The sequence below is a fragment of the Nanorana parkeri genome, unplaced genomic scaffold, assembly GCF_000935625.1.
Source record: "Nanorana parkeri isolate BGI_ZX_2015 unplaced genomic scaffold, ASM93562v1 scaffold345, whole genome shotgun sequence".
Lineage (NCBI taxonomy): Eukaryota > Metazoa > Chordata > Amphibia > Anura > Dicroglossidae > Nanorana > Nanorana parkeri.
Window position 1 is genome coordinate 1,287,895 of NW_017306613.1, and position 6,635 is coordinate 1,294,529.

The window sequence follows — 6,635 nt, forward strand, 5'->3', positions numbered from 1 at the left end:
TCTAATTGTTTGACCTTTGGAAATGTCAGCCGTACAATCTCAGGTATCCCAGGTCCTGAGTGGAGCCATTTATTGGCTGCAATGACTGACTCTGAGTCCACTGATTGTATCAAATCCCATGTAACAAATACTCGACCGAGCTGAAAGACTTTAATCCCAAAGACTGATTGGCTTGATCCAAGAGAAGAGTTCATTGTGCTGTCATTTCATAGTTTAGCTGCTTGTGAATTGCAGGTAATTAGGAACATGTAACAACTTCTCATATATGCTTGTTCAGCAGCTAAGGCCCCGTTCCCACTGCGCGATATGCAAATCGCGCGTTTGTTGCGCGATTTGCATATTGCGCGATGTCGCGTTCAAGCTTGCATTGAGCAAGCTTGAATCGCGGCTAAATCCGCTCCAAAAAGGGTCCTGCTGTAGCGACACACGACCCGCGACAGCAGGACCCTTTGCCCCATTGGATTGCATTGGAGCGCGATATCGCGCGGTAATTTGCCGCGATATCGCGGGAATTACTGCGCGATAAATCGCTCAATGTGAACGGGGTCTTAATCTGGAGGCACACAGCACTTAGATGCCTTCTCCTGGCGGTGGATAGATCCCGTTATCTGAGTATAGTAAGAAGCCTCCAGAAGGGTGCATGAAAGCAATTGTCTTTATTTGTGCACATGTATTCTGCTCTACATTGAAAGAGGAGCGATAAGGCTCTATCGATCAATTTCCGGCACATAAATGATCATAAGGGATCAATCACAAACTACATATCTCCAAACAGAACAATCAGAGTTTAAAAAGGGTTAAAAAAAAAACCAAAACAATGAATGGAACTGATTTCTGATCCAGATCAACCCCTTTCAAAAATGGTTCACAGGGCTGTCCTTATAATGAGGCTGCCTGAGGCTATTGCCCCAGGCAGCCTGCAACCTCCCTCTTTCTAAGAGAGGACTTTATCTCACCTCCACCCACTTTCTGTGCGAGGACTTTACCTCACCTTTTCTAAGAGAGGACTTTACCTCACCTTCTTTCTAAAAAAAAGGACTTTACCTCACTTCCCCCTACTTTCCAAGAGAGGACTTTACCTCACTATTTCTAACAGAGAATTTTACCTCACCTCTCCCTTTCTAAGAGAGGACTTTACCTCGCCTTCCCCTTTCTAAGCGAGGACTTTACCGAACCTCCCTCTTTCTAAAAGAGGACTTTACCTCATCTCCCACCACTTTCTAAGAGAGGATTTTACCTCACCTCACCTTTTCTAACATAGGACTTTACCTCACCTCCCTCTTTCTAAGAGAGGACTTAACCTCACATCCCCCCACTTACTAAGAGAGGACCTTGCCTCACCTCACCTCCCCCTACTTTCTAAAATAGGACTTTACCTCACCTCACCTCACCCTTTCTAACAGAGGACTTTACCTCACCTCCCTCTTTCTAAGAGAGGACTTTACCTCACCTTCTTTCTAAAAAAAAGGACTTTACCTCACTTCCCCCTACTTTCCAAGAGAGGACTTTACCTCACTATTTCTAACAGAGAATTTTACCTCACCTCTCCCTTTCTAAGAGAGGACTTTACCTCGCCTTCCCCTTTCTAAGCGAGGACTTTACCGAACCTCCCTCTTTCTAAAAGAGGACTTTACCTCATCTCCCACCACTTTCTAAGAGAGGATTTTACCTCACCTCACCTTTTCTAACATAGGACTTTACCTCACCTCCCTCTTTCTAAGAGAGGACTTAACCTCACATCCCCCCACTTACTAAGAGAGGACCTTGCCTCACCTCACCTCCCCCTACTTTCTAAAATAGGACTTTACCTCACCTCACCTCACCCTTTCTAACAGAGGACTTTACCTCACCTCACCCTTTCTAAGAATTTTTACACCACCTCATCTCCTGGGCTTTTACCATTACCTACCTTGTCCAAAACCCTACTAGCACAGGGAACTTGCCACAAGGGCATAATTTACAAAGAGCAGGTGTGAAGGGGTTTAAGTAAAACGAAAGCCAAAACTTTTTTTCAGTTTTGGATAGAGTAGAGATGGGTCTATTGTCCTGGTGACCATCTTCACTGTGAGTGAAAGAAAATCCTGTATATTTAATTGTCACCACACCAGGAATAAGGGAAAACCCTTCCAATGGCAACACTAATTCTAATGATTCAAGGATTTCCTTCACTTTGGAGGGATTTTCTCTCACGTCCTGTTGTAGCTATGGGTCAGGAAGTGAAGGGAAGTCTCCCCTATGGGACAGAGAAGACAAGAAAAACTGACAGGGGTTACAACTTATAACCCATTACTCTATCCAAAAATAGAAAAAGGTTTCGGTTTTTGCCCCGTTCACACAGTGGGGTGTGTCGTGGTGTGCTGTGGCAACGCAGCCCATTCATATGAGTCATTTTGGTGTCACCCCTCCAATGGTGGCACCCAGGTGCGGGCCGCACCCCCCTTGTGACAACACTGGGGCGGAGCTAGCAGTGACAGCTAGCTCCGTCAACTGTTTCCTTTTGACCGGCACCTGCCATTGTCTTCTAGCATGTCCCGGCCAATGAATAACAACTGACGTCACGGCCAGCTTTGCCCAGTTGTTATTGTTTGATGACAGATCAGCGTCCCCAAAAAATCTGTCATTATAACTGGGCGAATGGCCAACTTTCGACAGGCCGCTCACCCTGCTTCGGTTGATACTTCGACTCAGCAAATGCCTTCAGCTCCGCTGAGCCGCTCATTCGCCGTTGGCTACTGTACAGGCTATTGTGAATAGCCCGTACAGTAGCCCTAAGTTTCATGTTAAAGAGTATATGTGAGCAAGTGTACTTATCCTTTAAAAGTAAAGCTCGGCATTGGACCTCTTAGCCTGATCCTGACCCTGGTGTGGAGGTAAAGTGGTGAACGTGGTCAATTTGTGATGCCATTTAGTATTTCAGGGTTAGTTCTAACTCAGCTTTCTGCTGCACATAAACAGCAATAGGTAGTGGGTGGTTATGTAAGATGGCACTAATAAGCACTAGCACAGCTAAATCACTTCCTCAATCTTATTTTAGATAAGAAGTCATGCATGTTATTATCGCATACTCTGCAGAAACTGGTGCTTGGCTATGCATTATGGTTACATTCTAGTTTAGCTGCAAGGAGAAGAATTTGTGACTAGTTAAAGCCCACATTTACTGTTTGTCAAAATGTTCTGACTATTACATACAGAAAACCTCTGTGTGTACATCATGTTGCCTCTAATTAAAATGAATATGTTTTTAAAGCAAAGCCCACCCAAAAGCTTATGTTCCACTTCTGGGTGGATGTCAATGGCTTGAATCACCTCTTGGATTGTTACAACTCTGTGGAAGTCTGACAATGACTCCTCCATAAAAGTTACTTACTCTGAGTCACCGCTCTGAAGCCGTTACAAAGCCCCTTTTCAGTCCACCCAAAATTAACGATTGACTTTTGGGTTGATGTTGCTAAACTGAGTCATTTACCATCTCCCTTCTTATATTTCTGAAGGTCCCTTCTGGATTTGCTCTGTCCTTCTGCCAAGGTAATTTCCAAGCCAAACAATGGTGTCATACTCTCTTGCTAGTTTTTTTAAATGAAAAAATAAATACAGTTAGCATCCAGCAGTAATGTCCTGGCTCTTGTCAGAAGGGTGGAGTCATTGAGAAATATACAGTGTTTCCCCGAAAGTAAGACCTACCCCGAAAATAAGACCTAGTGCTATCTTCGGGGATTTCTGTAATATAAAACCTACCCCGAAAATAAGACCTAGTTCGGGGTAGGCCTTATATTACAGACATCCCTGAAGATAGCGCTAGATCTTACCTTCGGGGTAGCTGCACAGCTGGAGGTTCTGCAGCTCGCAGGCATCCAAACACAAATGAAATGTCTGTTTTGGGTGGACATACTCTTTACCAATACCTTCCAACTTCCTGAGATGAGAAGGAGGGACTCCTTCTAGCACAATGTATTTAGGCAATGGACACACCCCTATGTGGGTTATTAAGAATGTATATGTCAATAATGATTGGTTAAACCCAGAATTGTCATTTTTTCACCATTACAACAAGATAATTAAGATTAAGGTTTTAGTGCAGAATAACACATTGGTGGTTAAATAGAATTTTTTCATAGATATCTGAACGACAGGCCAAAAAGAGGGACAACTAATGAGGAAAGAGGGAAAGAAGGATTTTTGTTTCCAAGAATTTAGGACAGTCGGGAAAGTCTTGCGATGGTTGTAAGGTGTATGACCAGCTTTACAGTTCATTTTTTTCAGAGATCAGCCACAGCCTGAGTATTAAAGCCTGTCCCCTGCCAGCAGGATATAAAGCACACTTGCTGTCTGTGTAGAAGCAGAATACTCTGTGGAGGTCTGACATACCCCCTGTGGGGTTAGAGCTGGGGCTCTCTAAATCAGTGGGAAGGAGGAGTTGTACTAATTACAGAGCTCTACCTCCTATTTACAGCATGCTGGCAGGGAACATGGTGTGGCTGTGGATGTTTTCTAAAGAAGGCCAAATGTAAAGGTGCCCATACACCTTACAATTTATCTGCAGATTTTCTGTGGTCAGATGGAAAAAGTGCAACAGATTTGCCCAGGTGGAGATTACTCCATCCACACAGTTTAGCGTAGATGGAGGAATCTGTTGCACCTTTTCCATCTGACCACAGAAAATCTGCAGATAAATTGTAAGGTGATGGCCAGCTTAAAGGTGCCCATACACTGCTCGATTCTCGTACGAGAATCGTGGGAAATCCCGCGATCGTACGAGAATCGAGCAGTGTGAACGGAGACGTGCGACCGTTTCTACTGTACGGTCGCACGTCTTCCGTCGAACCAGCATGTTCGAAAACCAGCTGGGAATCGTACGATTCTCGGCTGGTTAGAACGGTGCTCGGAAGACAAATGCCGAACGGGCCGGTGTGCGCACGCGCACACTGCCCGTTCAGCATTGCGGTCATCGGAAGCCCGCCCCTCAGGGGGGCGGGCTTGCGATGATCGAGAGTGCGATCTGCCTGTCCAAGATAGGCAGATTGTACGTTTTTTTAATCCCTGTACAACCATCGCAAGACTAAGGTCTTGCGATTGTTGTAGAGTGTATGGCCACCTTTAGACTTTGCACACCTTTTCATTTGTGCAATGGGAATGCATTGGCTGATTACAACTGAAAGTTCAGTTGAGTTAATGTGGATGTCTTACTTATATTGTAAAGCGCTGCGCAAACCGTTGGCGCTATATAAATCCTGTATTATAATAATAATAATAACTGAACGGGTCTCCCTGTCTTTCCTCTATAAGAAACCTCTACTATGAATCCACAGCACACCAGCACACCTTGAGGACTAGGGTCGGTTGCTATGGGTTATGACAACTCCGATTCTTCTTGTCTAGGGATACATTTGCTCGCTTCTGCCCATCAGCACTTATCGCCCTTCTGTTGAATGATTGAAGTGAGGTCCAGACTGTAGTTGTGATGCTTGAAACTTTGATTTGCAGAACCTCAGGGAGAGAGGTAGGGGAGGGATAGGATAATCCAGGCAGATGTAGACTCGAAACAAAGTTTTACCCCCTTTGAGGGGATCCCACCATGACTCAAAAAGTCTTCAAAAAATTTAGTAAAACGCATGAATTTATTAGATAATTACATTTAAAAATGCACGCATATCAAAAAACGGACAGACATATATTATACATATAAGACAAAAGCTCGGCTAAATATGAGAAAACATTTTTTTTTTTAAATGTTTATTTGAAAAAAATCTTTTTTTAGTGTATATAAAATATGTGGTATATGGCCCACCTTCTGAATACCTCTATGCGATATTTAAGCCTTGTATATATATATATATATATTATACTCTATTTTGTTTTCTTGGATAGAGATTTTCTCAGAAAATCAATAGAGATTAAATCCTCCAGCACAGGTACGGTTTAACATACACGTGTATAAAAGGGGAGAAAAAAAAAATCCAAAAGAAAGTTCAAAAAACATTCATGTTATATTGAAAAGATCTTAAATGACACTCACGGTAGTGTTTAGCTTTTCCTCAGAGAAAAGTGTACGTCCACAAAGGAGTTTTTCACTTGCACAATGATCCGGGCTATTGACAAACTAGGTTCAGGAGAAAGTTATCCTTCTCTCGATTTTATTTAATGTAGACGGCATATGCCAAAGATCCTTGCTGAAAGGATATCTTTATCTCGGCTTTTCAAATGTTCACAGTGGATGCGGTTAGCCTTAACTGAACCTTTGTCTTTGGTTGTATAGTGTTCACGTCCTAGACAGGATAGAAGCCCAATGTTGGGGTGGACAGCCTGATGGTGTGTGCTTGATCGCCTTAATTGTGGATTCCTGATTCCAACAGCTGTGCAATAGGAGGAATTTTATGAAGGTTGCTTCTCTCCTGGCAGTTCCTTGATGCATCATATGATATATCCATGGAGGTATTTCAGACAGAGGCAGCCATAGCCGAGATATGTCTTGCAAGGGCACCAAGCCTACCGCCTATAACATGTTTCACCCCCCACCGGGGCTTCATCAGAAAGACGTAATCTCAGATGTAGACTCCATGGCTTTCAGTGAGAGTGTGGTTACAGTTTGCATGCACTGCAGGACAAGCACCAGACACATCATGACTTGAGGTAGGAAT